Source organism: Lissotriton vulgaris, unplaced genomic scaffold (assembly GCF_964263255.1).
Source record: "Lissotriton vulgaris unplaced genomic scaffold, aLisVul1.2 SCAFFOLD_1821, whole genome shotgun sequence".
Classification (NCBI taxonomy): Eukaryota; Metazoa; Chordata; class Amphibia; order Caudata; family Salamandridae; genus Lissotriton; species Lissotriton vulgaris.
In genome coordinates, this window is record NW_028255151.1 from 364,004 (window position 1) to 380,791 (window position 16,788).

Here is a 16,788-nt window from a genome sequence, read left to right on the forward strand (position 1 = left end):
AAAGCATTAACATTTTCAGTAAAAAGGAGACACATAGAAACCTATTTAGTGGCTGATTCATACAAAGAGAAACCAGAAAACTTGGATAAATCACGGCTACGCCACTTAATCGCATTTTGTGGCCCTAGGCACATATTTGCCTTCACTGATCCTCAATTATCTCCACCATTGCACATGAAAGCAACTTCAAATCCGTAAGTTTAGAATACCAGCGCTACAAAAACCTATTGCATTTGATTTAATGGAGTATAAAGTTTCTTAATCTATAAGAATCTGGGAGGTCCAGCTTTAGAGTGAGAAGGCCCTGACTGCCTTCTCCAAAGGTTCCCTCACTCCCACCTTCCAACAGTGCCACTCATCTCTTCACAGCTCCTCTCTCACATGCATTTCTTTAGTTTTATAGCGCTACTCATGCCAACTCTAGGGTGTCAAAGCACTTTACACCAAGCACGCATTATCAGAGTCAATGAGTGTGTAAATCAGTCTATAGGAAATGTTACACAAACCAATGAGGATTTCCGTTCTGTGATCTGCATGAACACATTCTTTGCAGCAGGTATATTAACCCTCTGTGCTACTTTATGATGAGTCAAAACTGGCACCAGACAAAACCTCCATCTCTCTCCAGCAGAAACATTTATGAGCAGCGTTATCGTGGCATTTTTATTGTTACCTGAAAACTGCTGACTACGCAAGGAAGCAGCAGGTGCTTTTAAAACCCAAAGTTATTTCTACACACAGCGCCACTCCCAAGTCAGAGTAGGCGCAGCTGCACCGGTCGCACTGTCCTACAGCCGCCCTGAACCTGGGTTACATACAGGGCTCACGTGACAACTGTCTTGCGTCTGAGGTCACTAATATTAGCGCTGTTGCCGGGGCGGGGGCAGGAATGGTTTCTAAGGTCATGTTTAAAAACAATCACTTTCAATAAGTACTTCCCAATGCAGCGCTAAAATGTGATATATTAATATCAAAGCTCTGCAAGCCAAAGAAATACACATTTTGAATTCTACAGATACTTTATTATATCTTACATGACATTTGGGGTATGATTCACATGGCAGAACCTTTCTGGGCTGGTTATAAATTGTATAAAGAAAAGAGATATGTAGCAGTCAGATTCACATGAGACTGCTGGTTGTCATTTTACAACAGTGAATGCAACAGACCACTTATCACAACAGTAATATTATTTCTCAAAAAAACATAGGACAATCCATTGGGCTCTTGATGATTTCCTTCTTCTTTTTAATTATTCTTTCAAACTCAAAACCCTTAAGTCATGCCAACGCGTTTCGCCGAGGTTCAAGATAACCAATCGGCTTCATCGGGGCTGGAAATGATACAAGAAGCGCTTTTACAACTACATTCTTTTCTCAAGCGCTACATGCATTAATACAAAGCCCCTTCGTGGTCAACAACACTCTGTGAGACGTGCACGAAATGTGTCCATTAATTACACCTTGTGATTCATTCATTAAGCAAAAACTTTTCTCCATTGTACATTTAAAACTTAGAATAATCACATATTTTTATAAAATTCATTGCATCCAACAATAGGTTGAGCCGAAGTTACATAATGTGTAGGTGACCTAAAAAGAATAAGATGCCAGCTGAGACCGTTGTGTCATTTAAGGTTACAAAACCCAAGTGCAAAAGCAAATAAACACAAACTACATTCAACACGTAGTTACCTCAATCTTTATCTTAATTCCTTGGTACCTGATGCGAAAATAAAGTTCATTTGAGAAAATAATTCACTCCTTACAGATAAGGCAAGGCTGGATTCATTGCGCATTTGTTCAGTAATTAAAATATTTACAGGATGATTCCCCACCTCCTTGGTGGAATCAATTAATCCTTCCAGTTAACAATTTTCTTAACCCTTTCGATGCTGATGACGAGCTCAGCTCGTCATCACCCACGGGTGTCGTGTGCTGATGACGAGCTGAGCTCGTCATGACACCAGCAAAATGGCAATTTGCCGCACAGCCCAAAAATCACCGCAGCAGCGATGCGGTTAAAAGTTTTCTTCAACCGATAAAATGCACCCGTGTTCGTTCTAGAACATAAATAAACATACGTAATCGTCTATGCCCCTTTTGAACCTACAGGCTTCTTTTAGATATCCAAATTCAACAAATATTGCCACCCCGTGGTTGTCATGGTAACATGTGGGAGGGTCCTTGTGAGGAAGACTATTTCGAATGTCGGTGTTTAAACTGGGGACTGACAGTTGAGCCAAAGGGAGCGTTTTATTATTTAAAAGGGTCTCTGCTTGTGCTCCTGGTCAGACTGTGATCACTGCAGAAGGAGGGGGGGGGGGGATCACACCAGCCTCAGCTCCGCTCCGTCCCAGAGACCGAAGAGCGGGAAGAGCCTCTGTGTGAAGGGGGCCTGCGGGTAGGAGTAGAGAAGCTCCATGGAGTCAGCATTGTACAGGGACAGCCGCCCCCCCTCGTAGTCCAGATACACCCCCAGCTTCAGGGGCTTCTCACGAGGGGACAGAGGGGTCTGAGGGGAGCTGAGAGCCCAGTACTGACCCGTCGACCCCAGCACAGCCCAGACTCCCCCCTCAGGTGACCGCGTGAAGCCTCCCTTCCTGTTCACAGACTCTGCTGCGACCCCCACATGCCACGCTCCCCCCTCCTGCAGCAGCTGCACCTCCCAGTAATGTCTGCCGGAGGTGAATCCCTCGCTCCCCAGCACACCAGGGTAGAAGGTGAATCTCTTGGGGGTGTCCAGCAGGGACTGTGCTGTGCCCGTCTCTCTCACACATCTCCCCCCCTCGGACAGGAGGAGCTGAGGTTGAGCCGTGTCAGGATCCAGAGTCACCATCACTGCAGAGAAGAGATTCACAATTAGAGATTTAATGACACAAAGAAAGGTTGGAATTACTGCTTTTGTTTTACATATGATTAATGTACACCACACCTGGAAGGAGCACGCGGCGCTACAGAGCGCGCAGTACTACACCGCTCACTACACTAAAGCGTGCATTCATCTAGAGCACACACTACACCAAACAGCACACTCCGCTACAGAGGACAGGACATTCTACTACACACTACACTGCACCACACAGTACACTACACACACACACACTGCGCACACTATACTACACAAAACACTGCAGCAGATAGGGCACTGTACTAGTCAGTACATTGTATTGTATGGCACAGAGTAACAGAGCTATTTCAAGATATACTGTACTACACAGTACCGTGCATTGCATGGTACAGAGTAAGAGAGCTACCTGAAGGTGTGCTGTACTAGTCAGTACACTGCGTTAGATATCACAGAGTGGCAGAGCTACTCCTAGGCATTCTCTACTAATCTGTATTAAAAGATAGTACAGACTATGACAGCTACTAGCAGCTATTCTGTATTGGTCAGTACACTCATTTGATGGCACAGAGTGACAGAGCTTCTCCAAGGCATACTGTACAAGTCAGTAATCTATACGAGATAGTACAGAGTAACAGAGCTACTGGAAGGTGTCCAGTACTACTCAGTACATTGCATTAGATGGTACAAAGAGACAGAGCTACAACAAGGTAAACAGTACTAGTGAGTACACTGTATTAAATTGTACAGAGTGGGAGAGCTTCTATAAGCTATACAGTACAAGTCAGTACACCTCATTCGATGGTACAGACTGTCAATGGCTACTCCAAGGTATACTGTACTAATCAGTACCCTGTATTATATTGTACAGATTGCAAGAACTACTAGAAGGAATACAATACTAATCTGTACACTCTATTAGATGGCACAAGTTCAAGTTCAAGTTCGGGCATTTGTAAAGCGCACTACTCACCCAGAGGGTCTCAAGGCGCTAGGGCAAGGGGTTAGGGGTTCATTATTTGTCGAATAGCCAGGTTTTAAGTTCTTTTCTGAAGGAGATGTAGTTCTGAGTAAGGCGGAGGTGGGTGGGGAGTGAGTTCCAGGTCTTGGCAGCCAGGAAGGAGAAGGATCTGCCACCCATGGTGGATTTCCGGATGCGCGGGACTGCGGCGAGGGCTTGATTGGACGATCTTAGTTGGCGGGTGGGTTTGTAGAAGGACAGTCGATTGTTGAGGCATTCGGGTCCTAGATTGTAGAGGGCCTTGTGAGCGTGGGTGAGAAGGCGGAAAGTAATTCTTTTGTTGACGGGAAGCCAGTGGAGGTCTTTTAGATGTCCGGTGATGTGATCTTGGCGCGGGATGTCTAATATGAGTCTCGCTGATGCGTTTTGGATGCGCTGGAGTTTTTTCTGTAATTTTGCTGTGATGCCGGCGTAAAGTGAGTTACCATAATCCAGTCGACTCGTTACCAGTGCGTGGGTGACAGTCTTTCTTGTCTCGAGGGGGATCCAACGGAAGATCTTTTTGAGGATGCGAAGTACGTTGAAGCAGGAGGACGAGATGGCGTTGACTTGTCTGGACATCGAGAGAGAGGAGTCTAGGATGAAGCCAAGGTTACGTGCATGGTCTGTGGGTGTGGATGCTGTGCCCAGAGCGGAAGGCCACCAAGAGTCGTCCCAAGCTGAGGGGGAAGATCCTAGGATGAGCACCTCCGTTTTGTCTGAGTTGAGTTTAAGGCGGCTATGTTTCATCCATTCGGCTACTTCTTTCATGCCTTCGTGAAGATTGGTTTTGGCGGTGTTGGGGTCTTTGGTGAGGGAAAGGATTAATTGGGTGTCGTCGGCATAAGAGATGATGTTGAGGTTGTGTTGACGCGCGATGGAGGCGAGAGGACTCATGTAGACGTTGAAGAGGGTGGGACTGAGTGAGGATCCTTGGGGTACGCCGCAGATGACTTCGGTGGCTTCTGAGTAGAATGGGGGAAGTCGGACTCTTTGAGTTCTCCCGGCGAGGAAGGAGATGATCCAGTCCAAGGCTTTTCCTTGTATGCCGATGTTGCTAAGGCGATGTATGAGGGTGCTGTGGCAGACTGTGTCGAAAGCGGCGGATAGGTCGAGTAGGATGAGGGCCACTGTTTCTCCGTTGTCCAGGAGTGCTCGGATGTCGTCAGTCGCTGCAATGAGGGCGGTTTCGGTGCTGTGTTTGGCTCGAAACCCGGATTGAGATGGATCAAGGGAGTTGTTGGATTCAAGGAAGGCGGCGAGCTGGCAGTTGACGGCTTTCTCGATGACTTTGGCCGGGAATGGGAGGAGGGATATGGGTCGGTAGTTTTTAAGTTCAGGGGGTCTGCTGTGGGTTTCTTCAGAAGGGCGCTGAGTTCGGCGTGTTTCCAGCTTTCTGGAAAGGTGGCAGAGTTGAACGACCAGTTGATGACATCACGGAGATGGGGTGTGATGATGGAGTCAGCTTTGTTGAAGATGTGGTGGGGGCAGGGGTCAGAAGGCGAGCCAGAGTGGATTGAGTTCATGAGGCGAATGGTGTCTTCAGTGGTGATTGGGTTCCAGGCGCTGAGGTTGTTAGTTGGCGGGGTAGGATCTGAGGGGGGTGGGGAGGGTTGATCGCTGGGAGAATTGGCGAAGCTGTTGTGGATGTCGGAAATGTTGTTGTAGAAGAAGGAGGATAAAGCGTGGCAGAGGTCTTGGGAGGGAGTGATGTCGTTAGATGCTGCGGTGGGGTTGGTGAATTCTTTGACCATGTTGAAGAGTTCCTTGCTGTTATGAGTGTTGTTGTCGAGACGATCCTTGAGTGCTGATTTCTTGGCGGATCGAATCAGTTGGTGGTGTTTGCGGGTGGCTGTCTTGAGGGAGGCCATGTTGTCTGAGGTTGGGTTTTTTCTCCATATCTTCTCCAGGGTGCGGCATAGCTTCTTGGATTTTTTAAGTTCATCATTGAACCAGGGAGCCTTTTTGCTGGCTAATTTCATCTGGTGCTTTTTCAGGGGTGCTAATTCGTCAGCACTGTGGGTGATCCATTGCCTGAGGTTGGTGGCCGCTTGGTCTGGGTCCATTGAGAGGGTGGGAGGGTTTTGGTTGAGTGATGCGAGGAGTTGGTCGGTGGTGGTTTTGTTCCAGTTTCTCCGAGGAATAGGTTGTGGACGGTTGTGAGTCAGGGTGGTTTTGTAGCTGAAGTGAACACAGCTGTGATCTGTCCAGTGGAGAGCTGTATTGCGATCGAAGGAGATGTGCTTGCTGGAGGTGAAGATAGGGTCGAGCGTGTGTCCGGCTGTGTGGGTGGGGGTGTCAACAAGTTGTTTGAGTCCGAGATTGGCCAGGTTGTCCAGAAGGGTGGTGGTGTTGCTGTAGTGTTTGTTTTCAAGGTGGTAGTTGAGGTCTCCTAGAAGGATGTAGTTCTCGGAGGCGAGGGCGTGTGGGCTGACGAAGTCCGTGATGTCATCGCTGAATTGAGTGTGGGTACCTGGAGGCCTGAGATGAGGGTGCCTCTAAGTGTGGTCCTGGGGTCGGTGTGGATCTGAAAGTGGAGATGTTCGGCGGTTGCAAGATTGTCGTCGGAGCTGGTTGTGATTTTGATGGTGTTTCTGTGGATGATGGCGATGCCTCCTTCCTGTTTGATTGGTGCGGTCTTTTCGGATAATCTTGTAAGTGTCCGGTATGGCTATGGCGATGTCAGGAGCTGATGATGTGTTCATCCATGTTTCAGTAAGGAAGGCGATGTCAGGTGACACAGTGTCGATTAGGTCCCAGAGTTCTGTTGCATGTCTGTGGACCGAGCGGGTGTTGAGCAGGATGCACTTTAGGGGGTTAGAGTCGGAGTTGTGTTTGGGGGGCGTAGATTTGGTGAGGGTCCTGAAGCAGTTGAACTTGCAGGAGAGGCAGGCGAAAGGGCCGTGGGTACGTCCTGGAGTGGCTTCGCAGCATAGTGGTGTACGTCCGGGGTTGAGGGCGAGGAGAGTAGCGGCATCATATGTGATTCTAGAGGGTTGGGAGCGGCGGGGACCAGGGGGACAGGCGCTGGGCGCGGTCCAGGCGCGGACGGGCGTAGACAGGCTTACCTTTGGCGCACCTTCGGCGCGAATGGGGCGTGACCGCTGCACGTGAACGCTGCGCGTAGGTCCTTCTGACATAAATGGAGGAGTGGAGGGGGGCGGAGCGTGGGAGGGGGAGCTGGGAGGCGGGAGCGTAGGGGGAGGGACGGGCTGCAGGCACAACAAAATGGAAGATACAATAACAGGACAGCAGGACGCTGTGATGTGAGCTGGCGGTGGAACACACGGGCGCAATTTACAATAAATTAAATATGAAAGCAATCACAATTGAAATAAGGTCAACAGCAGGCAAAGCAATGCGGAGCGTGCACAGTATAAGTATTATAGGGCCACAAAGCAATGCGGAGCGCTACGCAACAGAGCGGGTGCCAATGTAATTGAAATAAATAAATTTAAACAGAGCGGGTGCCAATGTAATTGAAATAAATTAATTTAAAGTGGCAGTGGTGGGGGAGCAGCGCTACAATACCAGTCACAGCGCTATGGGGTTCAGGAGGAAGGGTGGAGCGACCGCTTCACACGGAGTACTAGAATTGAACTGTACTAGTCTGTACACAGCATTAGATGGTACGGAGTGACAAAGCTACTAGAAGGCATACGGTACTTGTCAGTATACCGCATTACATGTCACACATTGACTGCGGTAATAGAAGTGTACTGTACTAGTCAGTACACTCTGTTAGACGGTGTAGAGTGAGACCTACTTCAAGGTATATTGTACTAGACAGTACACTGCATTACATGGTACAGAGTCACAGAGATACCGCAAAGTAAAATGTACTAATCAGTTAAACTACGTTATATGGCACAGAGTAACAGAGCTACCCTTAAGAATACAGTACTAGGCACTACACCGCATTGGCTGGTGTAGAGTAGGAGAGCTACTAGAAGGTATACAGTACCAGTCAATACACTGCATTAGATGGTACAAAGTGGCAGAGCTACCAGTAGGTGTAATATCCTGTACACTGTACTGAATATTACAGTTTAACAGAGCCACTCGAAGGCATACTGTACTAGTCAGTACAATGGGTCAGGTGGTACCAGGTAACAGTACTACTCCAAGGTATACAGAACTACTCAGTAAATTGCATTAGAGGATACAGAGTGACAGAGCACCTCCAAGGGATACAGTGCTAGTCAGTACACTGCATTAGATGGTACTGACAAACAGAGTTGGTCAAGATGGTATAAAGTAGCAGAGCTACTAGAAGGTGTACTCTGCTAGTCAGTACACTGCATTAGATGGCTCGGATTGAGAGAGCTACCAGCGGGTGTACTTTACTAGTCAGTACACTGCATTAGATTCAACAGAGTCATAGAGTTACTAGATGGCGTACTGTAGTAGTTAGTGCACTGTATTAGATGTTACAAATTAACAGAGACCCTCGAAGCCACACTATACTAGTCAGTACACTCCATTAGAAGGTACACAGTGAGAGAGCTACCCCAATGGTATACAGTACTAGCCAGTACAATGTATTAGATGTTACAGGGTGACAGAGTTACACCAAGGTATGCAGCACTTGTCAGTACACTGCATTAGATGGTACAGACTGACAGAGCTACTAGAAGGTGTACTGCACTACTCAGCACACTGCATTAGATGGTACAGAGTTGTTCAGGATATACTGCAGTAATCCGTCCAGTGCATCAGATGACACAAAGTGAAAGAGATACCCCAAAATAGACAGTACTGGTCAGTAAACTACCTTAGATGACGCAGAGTGAAAGATCTACTCGAAGGTATACTGCACTAGTCAGTATACTGTATTAGATGGCACAGAGTGACAATGCCACTCCAAGGTGTACAGTTCTACTCAGTACACTGCATTAGATGGCACAGAAAGACTGAGCTACTCCAAGGTCTAGTACACTAGTCAGTACACTGTATTAGATGATACAGAGTGACAGGGCTACTTGAAGGCATAGAGTACAAGTCAGTACACTGCATTAGATGACACCGAGTGACAGAGATAGTTCATTGTATACAGTACTACCCAGTTCACTACATCAGATGATACAGAGAGACAAAGCCACTCCAAAGTTTACAGTACTAGTCAGTACACTGCATTAGATGGTACAGAGTATCAGCGCCACTAGAGGGTAAATTGTACTAGTCAGTACACTACATTATAAGGTAAAGAGCAACAGAGCTACTCCAAGGTAGCCAGTACACTGCATTGGATGGTAGAGAGTAAAAGAGCTAATAGACGGTATACTGACCTAGTCAACATACTCCCTTAGATGGCAAAGGGTGACATACCTATATCAAGGTATACAGAACTGATCTTAGGGGGGATTTTAATTGTTTGATGACTCCTAAAATCGACTACTCTGCTCTGTCCAAAAAACAGCTGAAACCTAGAACTCTAAGAGTTATACAAAATTATGGTCCGACTCTGGACATATTGGATCCTTGGAGGGCGGCATTCCCAACCATGATCGCCTATACCCGTTTGTCAGGCAGATTTCATACCTCATCACGCATCGATTTCTTACTTACTTCTAGGAGACTGAGTTTCAGCCAGCAGAGAATCCTTTAGAATGGATTCTCAGACCATGCAATGTTGATTCTTGAGTTACAGTTAGGGGACTATATTAGGACTCCTAAAAGATGTATACTAAATAAGCAATATTTATCAGAAAAAAATTAGCCACTCTTTATTGAAACCGAGATTGAAGAATTTCTCACGTGTAACCATGGCACTGCACCTTTATATGTGACTAGCAGCCCGTCCCGACGTTGTCCGGGAGCAATCATGGCTTAGGGCCCCCGCCCGTCCTGACGTTGTGCAGTATTATGGCTCTATGTTAACTTTGTACGCTTTTGTAACCTGCCCACGTCACTTTTTCCTCCTGTAATGGCCCGTTTGGTACCTGCCCACGTCTCTGCCCACGTCACTTTTTCCTCCTGTAATGCCCCGTCTATGTTTACTTTGTACGCTTTTGTAACCTGCCCACGTCCCTTTTTCCTCCAGTAATGGCCCGTTTGGTACCTGCCCACGTCACTTTGCTACCCGCTCCACTTTGTACGCTTTTGTAACCGGAGAGAGTTTGGGATGCAAAAAAAGGAAATTATATGCCAATGAGTGATGAAGAGCTTAAACATATGATCTGTGTCAATGCCGGCTAGTGCAGGTAAGCAGGTAAAGCCAAGGGTAACAGAAAAGGCGATTTGAAATATGCCCCCCCTAACCCTAAATGATTGCATGCATTAAAGAGACTATGGTCGCTGCCTGGCTTGATGGATGTCTTTGCCAGGACGTCTTCACATTGAAAGTGTTTTCTGAATGCCACATCACAAAGGTTGTCCCTTACTATACAGTCACTTATACAGTCATGTGGATGGGTGTCCTCTGAAGAGACATCCGTTTCTGAGCTCAGGTCACGCCAGCTAGGTGTGAAATTGACGCTATGGTGTGCTTATTCAAGTTGGTGCGATCTATCACTTTACCATCAAGTGAACAAAATGTTGCTCTTCACACTTAAATATTTACTGCAAAGTGATACATTTTATGCAGTATCTTTTTTCAGCCTCTTAAAGCATGTTTTATATTTGCATAGATTGAAAAAAATTTTGTTTTTTAAACAAATTGCACATCTGTTGAATCCGATTAAGGTGCAACATTGCTTGTGCGTGATTTTCTGAAAAAATGTGTCATGCCAATAAATAAATGCAATTCTGTAATGTAAACAACAACTGCTCCCAACACGTTTTGTAACTAAAAAGCATATAAACCATAAGTCAGCGCCACTGTCACTTCTCCACTCGAAAAACTCAGGTGTAATGTTTATTTTATATTTTAAAAGAAGGAATGGCAAAGAAACTTAACAATGGCTCACGTTTGCCTCTGCGTGCCCAGCACAGCGCTGGCTCCGAATCCAAAGGGGGAGAACGCACGGCTTCCTGCATGTTATTATACGCTTGGTGAAGGGCACACAGTATGGCTTTCGGGAGGTGGGCCGGGTGTTGTGACAGCGCGGGCAGCTGCTGAGAATTTTAAAGATATTCGCATGAAATAACGTCTGTCCCCGTCTTCATGAAGTGGGCTGCACCAGGTCTCGTGCAAAGCATGGACGCGCCATGTGAATGAAACCATTAAACAAATAAACTAATGGTTCACAAAGTCCCGCAGCTGGCCTAGTAATTACGACTTCGAGAAAACATAAGTTAACTTGCTTTTTGTTATACCTTTCCTTCTCCTGCGAGACTGCTTCACGCGCTGCCTGAGCTCCAGCTTGCTCCGGAGTCCTACTGCGTTGTAGGCAGCCTCGCTCCTCCTGCATTCTCCAGCGCCGCTCTTCCTGTTGCTTCCACGCCGCTCCTCCCCGCGCTCCCGATGTCATGATGCAGACGTCGCGGCCGGCGCTAGTTGCAAGGGACTACTTTTATTTATTTAAACATTTTTAAAACAATGTATATTTTTTATTTTTAAATAGCCTATGTCCTTCTGCTTGCCCTGCGGTTTTTAATGATGTCTTTGTTGTTCGGATTGGTGGTGTACTTTTCGAGTTTACCTTGCCAAAAGGTGCAAGTTCTCTCTTTATAATAGTAGTATAGAAGTATAGATTTGGGATTTACTCAAGGGTTTCATTCGAGGGCTAGCCAATGGGAACAAAGCTGATAACCTTAGGAAAGCTAAGGTAGAAAACGATCCCTAGAGCAGACAGTACTAAGGTCTCTCAACGCATTTCTTAGCAGCCCCACAGTTATTAACCAGCGGCAGCTTGATCAGGCTAAACAGGATCTTAGCGAAAGATACTATCTTGACAGTGAATCCTTTTACCAGCACCATAGTTAGGTTCCTTGCGTGGCAGGCAAGGGAACAGGTTGTTACTAACCAGATAACTGAATTAAAATGTCCTTCAACTGCTTCCCGTACTAACGACCCGGTAAAAATAGGCGATATAATGTTACAACATTATAGGTCTATATACGGCCAACAACAGATTATTGATATCACATCCCTGAGAGGGTTCCTCTAGAGAAATGAATTGCCGGTACTCTTGGATATGGAGAAAATGAGTATGGCAAGGCCGTTTACAAAAGTTGAGCTGGAGGGGGTTATAAAAAATCTTCCGAGCGGCAAAGCCTTTGGGCCGGATGGACTCCCGGCATAATTTTTTAAGTCTTTCGTAGTGCCACTTCGGATTATTTTTCACTGTTAGCTAATTCGATTTTAGAAGGTTGGGCGATACCATTTTCATTCATAAATGGGCATATAGTCAGCTTTTTGAAAAAGGGAAAGGATAGTGATGATCCTAATTCTTACCGCCCCATCACGTTATTAAATTCTGACTATAAAATAGTCACCAAGCTAATCGTTTTAATCAAAATGCCTCACATTTGATTCACCCTGACCAAAATGGTTTTATTGCTGGCAGGAAGCTAGGTATAAATACGCACTATTTAACGGAAGCATTGGATTATTTTGAGACTAAGAGGATACCTGCTCTAGTCCTCTTTTTAGACGCCGAAAGGCATTTGACCTAGTTGTCTGTGAGACCCTATTTTTTATTCTGCAAAATATTGGCATACCTCCCAAAATAACGGGGTTGGTTCAGAATTTATATCTAAATGCTGAAGCCAACGTAATCAATAACACCTCAGAGGCTGGCCAGGTAAAGGTTAAACAGGGGACTAGACAAGGGTGCCCTCCGTCTCCGGTACTATTCGCCTTTTTTATCGAGCCATTAGCGATTGCAATTATGAATAGTATTGATACTGCCCTCCACTTCCAACTGTGGCGAAATTGAAACTATATGCCGATGACATCATGCTTATTATAAAGCCTGAGAAGGAGGCTCAAGCAAAAACCTTTGAGAGCATCGAGGAATTTGAGGCATTAGGTGCATATACAATACATTTTAAAAAGACAGAAACCATACAGTGTGGCAGAGCATGTATGGATCTACACCCCGATATTCTTTCTTGTTTAAACACAAAACCTAAGAGGTACCTTGGTGTTTATTTTTCAGCACAAGTAGTTGATTTATTGGATTTGAATTTCGCCCCACTTTTACGAAAAGTTCAGAACTTATTCTTTCGATAGAGCTCTCTCCCATTAACCATCTTGGGTAGGGTTGCTTTGATTAAAATGACTGTCCTTCCACTATTCAAGTTCCTTTTCTCGGCGATTCCCTGTATTTTAATCAGCTCCTTTTTACCAAAATAGAGTCTATGTTTACAGCCTTCCTTTGGGCAAAGAAGGCACCTCGAATTGCACTAAGCACTTTAAAGGAAGAGCTGGAAAACGGAGGATTAGCTCTCCCAAATCTGAGGGATTATTACTTTGCATATTTTGCACAATATATATCGAGACTACAATCAAATCTTTTTATTAACTATTTTATGAATTTAATTTGTAAGGAATATCAGATCCTCTGCCCATTAACAATTGTTAAATCGCCTAAATTAGTACGATACAAGTGTGTACAGTTGTTGTTCCAAAAACGGCAGGCTTTTTATAGAAGATACTCTATCCCTGCAATCAACTCCTCAACCCCATTATCTGGCCCTATCTTATTATCTGGGATTAAAGAATCTTCTGTAATAACACAAAAATGGGCCAATGCTGGATTCCGGAAAATCTCAAGAATTTTTGAGGAAAGATAGATGGTTTAGCATAGCTGAAATGTCTCATTTGATCGTTAATGACTTCCTTCTTCTTGGTTCATATAATATTTTTTGTAAATTCCGGAGTAAACTTGATTTGGTCCAAATCAGTGAACGGAAATCCTTAGTATTCAAATTATTAGAAGATACGGCATTTAAGAAACCTGGGAAATGGAAAAAGTGCTTAGCTTCCATCAAGGGTATTGATTTGGAGAAGAAAGCCATTTCAAAATGGGCTAAGCAGGAGGGGATGGAAATCTCAGCGAGTATGTGGTCAGCAGCCAACAATCTTAATTTCACTACGTTACGGGGAGCTAATTGGCACAGGACGTTATTTTTTAGTAAATAGCTACTTTATAGAATTTTGTCTGTCTAATATGTATACCAACCAACCAGAGCAGTGCTTCCGTTGCCGTAAACATCCTTCAGCCAACTGGGCACATATTATACTACAATGCCCCTTGATCCAGAGGTTCTGGAATGATATCTTTTTTTATCTGGAACGTATTTTAATAGGATCCAGTACTTGGCTAATAATATTTGGCTTCGACCCAGACCTTCTTTTCCCAGACAAGCTTGCCAAATTATTATATATTGCAATGGCTGTAGCCAGATCACTTCTGCTTCCAAGATGGCGATCCGATCTCATACCATCTGCCCATGAATGGGTCCGAAAAATGAAGCTAGTTAAAAATAGTGAACAAACCTATGCATTACGAATTGGGGGACTTAAGAAATTTGAGAGGATCTGGGCAGCTTATTTTGATTAGGGTCTCAAAATTCAGCGTATTGTTAGGAGGTAGTGCCACTATGTTTAATATCTATGTCCGGCAATATCAGGATCTTAACTTATTATGCAACATTTGATATTCTCTTGCAATTCAGTTACATCATTGAATTTAGGATGTTTTAGTATTTTCCACATACTCGCTGATTTTTAGGTATACGCTTGGGTACTCAAGGTTTATTCAATTGTTTTGTTTATATTGATAGCCGGCAGTGGATACTGTTTTTTGTTGCTTTTTGTACACTGGCTTAAATGTTTATACTGTTTATCCTTATGGATTTTGAGATTTACTCTCACTCGGTAAATCTGTTCTATTCAACAATTCTGTATTACGATAGTCATATTTAATGGATTTTTATGGATGTATTTATGGGTTAAAAAAAGCTTGTTATATGGATTTCTATAAAAAGAAACGTATACAGTACTACTCAGTACACTACATAAGATGGTACAGAGTGACAGAGCCAATCCAAGGTATAATGTATTGGTCAGTATACTGTATTCAATGGTACAGAGCTACTAGAAGGTATTCTGTACTAATCAGTATACTGCATTAGTTAGTACAGAGTGATAAAGCTACTAGGAGGTGTACTGTACTACATTGTTCACTATATTAGATCGTACAGAGTAACAGAGCTACTTGAAGGAGTACTGTACTAGTCAGTACACTGCATTGGATGGTATAGAGTAAGATTGATACTAGAAGGTGTACTGTCCTAGTCAATTCATTGTACTAGATGGTACAGAGTAACAGATCTACTAGAAGGTATTCTGTACTAGTTAGTACACTATATTAGATGGTACAGAGTGACATACATACTACAACTCATATAGTACTAGTCAGTAAACTACATTAGAGGATACAGAACAGAGCTGTCATGATATGCCAGACGCGCCTGACGAACTACAGGTCCCAGAAGGCTCAATACAAGGGAGGAGCCAAAAAAGACATATAGGGGCACGTAGCACAAACGTGCGCTGTACGTGATTCCTTGTCTGAATTCTGTCTCGTTGTTGCTTGGAAGTTCAGAACTGTAGAGAAATACCTTGTTACAGCGTTCTCGGCTGAGACGCTGTATTGCTGGATTAAGAAGTTCCTGACCTTTCGGTTGAGAACGTTCGGCGGCCGCCGAACGTATCCTGCTAAAGACTCCCTCCGTTTGTGGCTGCAGCGGAGTGGTTCTACCGTGTTCTCGGCGGAGACGCGTTACTTGATAAATCAAAGTGAAGAAGGTTACGCGTTCTCGGTAGAGACAAGTCTCTTTTTTCCCAGATTAACTCCCTCATTTATTTTGGAAAAATCTTGTTGTGCATTTCTTCCCTTGGGATTCGGTGGCAGAAACGGATGTCACATTATTGGAAGTTTGTGACATTAATCTGTGGGGTAAGCCTCAGTTGAGGTTCAGGTTTTTGTTCTCCTTTTATTCTTGGATTGCTACCGTCTAATGGCGGGTTGACTTTGTAAATATTGTTATCCTAGATTGGGGTTACCATTTCATTTTGCAAGACTATTGGAAGGGATACCAGAGTATCTGCTGATTCTTTATTATTACCAATGAACATTTTCTTTTCACCGGTTATTGGATAGGGGTTCTTATTTCCTTAATTTCATGTTGGAGGACTGGAAATGTATGTTTGGAAAAAAGTGTGCTTTTATTTAATAACAGTCTGGGAAAAGCATGAATTGTCTTTAACGGTGGCTTTGTCTTGTAGAGCGCGACTGATCAGTGTAGAGAGACGCATCTGCTACCAGAATCAAAGAGGAAGGGTTCACCCCCAGAAAGCTGATTTTGGTATGTGTTCTAGTAGCGAGACTCTATGAGAGTAGTTAGAGATGTATGTTCTAAACCTTGTGTTTTTTTGTTTCAGTTGTCCCTTCCCGTTCCAGTGCCTTCCCTTTCCTTTCTCTCACTTGATTACCTTTATGCTCTGTGTATTGTTTATCAGTCAGAGAATGGGGAAATCAGGAGGTGGACCCCTTTGAGCTTCGCCCTGATCCTGAGGAGGTGACGATCGTGACAGGAGCTACTCCAAGGTATACAGTACTAATCAGTATACTGCATTGGATTGTACAGAGTAAGACAACTACTAGATGGAATACTGTACTAATCAGTACACTGGATTAGATGACAAAGCGTGATATACCTGCTCCAAGGTGTACAGTACTAATGAGTACGCTGCTTAAATGGTACAGCGTTTTAGAGCCACACCAAAGTATGGTCAGTACCAGTGGCGGCTCGTGACATTTGAAAGTGGTAGGGCGTAAAATAATTATGGTACCGCACTGCGGTGAGCGAGCCCGAACAACCTACGGAGGGTTCGGGGGTTCTCCCTGCCGAGAAAAGTTTTTAAAAAAAGAGTGTACAAATGGTGCATTTTGAAGTAAATTTGAGAAAGCAGGAAGGTTAATAAAGCAATTGTGAATCTGCTCTACCAAAGATAGTGACTGGCAAAAACTGTCAGTCTAATCGGA

The 16,788-nt window shown here is 44.5% G+C and overlaps 1 pseudogene; it reads right to left on the reverse strand.

The window, feature by feature from the left end:
* Positions 1-2,328: 2,328 nt before the first annotated feature.
* The window catches only part of LOC147659212 (E3 ubiquitin-protein ligase TRIM39 pseudogene), a 49,415-nt pseudogene continuing 34,955 nt past the window's right edge, over positions 2,329-16,788 (reverse strand).